Source organism: Octopus bimaculoides, chromosome 3, assembly GCF_001194135.2.
Source record: "Octopus bimaculoides isolate UCB-OBI-ISO-001 chromosome 3, ASM119413v2, whole genome shotgun sequence".
Classification (NCBI taxonomy): Eukaryota; Metazoa; Mollusca; class Cephalopoda; order Octopoda; family Octopodidae; genus Octopus; species Octopus bimaculoides.
This window is the reverse complement of record NC_068983.1, coordinates 7,290,001-7,292,043: the sequence shown is the minus strand read 5'-3', so window position 1 is coordinate 7,292,043 and position 2,043 is coordinate 7,290,001. Positions and strand designations below refer to the sequence as shown.

Here is a 2,043-nt window from a genome sequence, read left to right as displayed (position 1 = left end):
ATATATATATATATATATATATATATATATATATATACACACACACACACATATACACACTTCACTAATCAACGTCGATGATAATAGCTTCTATCTCCTCTTTTCTGTAGTATATGTGTGTGTATCTATAATTATACCGTACATATATATATATATATATATATATATATATATGTATGTATATATATATGTATGTATATATATATATATATATGTATGTATATATATATGTATGTATATATATATATATATATATATATGTATGTATATATATATATATATATATATATATAATGTGCGTGCGTGCGTGTTGAGAGGAATTGAAATGCATGAATGTTGTAAACCTCCACATTTCGAGCACTATTTCATTCATATATTCATCCAACTAAAAAAAGAAAATAATAATAATGCAAACAACCCTTCAAACTTCACACTTTCCTTTCAGTCACATATGTAAGTTCCATAGCTCACACACACACACACACATATATATATATGTATATAAATACGTGCATACACATATGTATGTACACTCACTCACTCACACATACAGACACACGCACACGTTTGGTTGTACAAACAGGAGAAAGAGTATCAATGACTAGCATCAATCGAACCAAAAATACCTTGCTCGCTTTTTAATCAATGAACTGGATGCTTGCTTCTCAGCAGCATTTCTGTGTTCCAAATCTATTTTCGAAGGCTCCACTGTTGCACCCTGGCCTTCGTTCATTCATTTCATTCCATCAATGCTACATGTTTTAAGGTATCAGTGATTAACTCAGGACTGTTACTGCGTAGCTATTTCTACTTCATTTCCTCTGTATATAATTGGCTTTCTCCCTAGTTTAACAAACAATGAGACAACCACCACCATTAAGTGTACGCAATTATTATTGTGTACGAATACGTATGTGTATTTGCGTAACACCCACTTTTCAGTTTCACGTTTGGTTCTATATATGTGTGTTGCATTGTACTATTGTTAGTGTCGACCCTGTGGCAGATAAAACTGTGTTATTATTGGAACATGACTCAATCCCTCCCCCTTTCTCTCTTCCAAATTGTGCTTTGGTTTCAAATATCAATCAATGGGTTATCGTTGGTGTCGATTTGGAGTTCGATGCACCCCTCCTCTTATTGTAGCCATTTTTTTTACACTTGGAAGCACCAATGCATTTAATAAATGTGCTGGGGAAAGGAATGAACCTCGTACATTCTCGTTCCTACCACTGTCTGTAAATCCAAACACATCTCCGTGTGAATTTAGTCAATTTACTACGTAATGTTTTTAGAGTGAAGAATTTTTAGTTTTTTTCGTTGCTCAAGGCCACACTATCCAGGCAAATGGGGGAATAGAATTGACACTGTATCGACTTCCTATATTCGACTGGTATTTTATGACATTAAAAGAACCTGTATACGATCTGGCCATACCACTTGCTAGAAATAGCAGCCGTGAAATCCAAATATGATGGTTACGACTGAAGTGCTTTTGAATGTAGATCTGTTTGACTTGGGACTAAACAACAATAGACGAATTTTTGGGAACTATTTTTTTGTATTGTGAATGTCCACAAGCACAAAAAGTATAATAAACGTTATAAAGTTGCTGCAATAATTCACTGGCATTTTTGCAAGAGATTCAGTTTCGCACGCACAGAAAAACCGAGGCGGTTTTGTGGGAACAATTGGAAGTTCTTAAAAATGTTGACGTTAAGTTGTTATGATACTTTGCCATACTAACAGACGGGTCACTGGAATACAATAAACCGGATAATATAGTCGTTGATAAGAAGAAAGTGTTTCCTGTTACTAACATGACATTCTCGTTAGATTGTAGATTCAAGGGGAAAGAACCATCATCGTTTAACGTCTGTTTTCCATGCTGGCATGGGTTGGACGGTTTGACTGGGTCTGGAAAGCCAGTGGCTGCACCAGGCTCCAATCTGATCTGGCATTGTTTCTACAGCTGGATGCCCTTCCTAACGCCAACCACTCTGAGAGTGTAGTGGATGCTTTTTATGTGCCAGTTGGGGGGGG

The 2,043-nt window shown here is 35.7% G+C and overlaps 1 protein-coding gene across 5 annotated transcripts in view; it reads left to right on the top strand.

Moving 5' to 3' along the window:
• Window positions 1-2,043, top strand: part of LOC106884027 (nischarin) — a 71,565-nt gene that overhangs the window by 809 nt on the left and 68,713 nt on the right. The gene's annotated exons all lie outside the window — the stretch shown is intronic.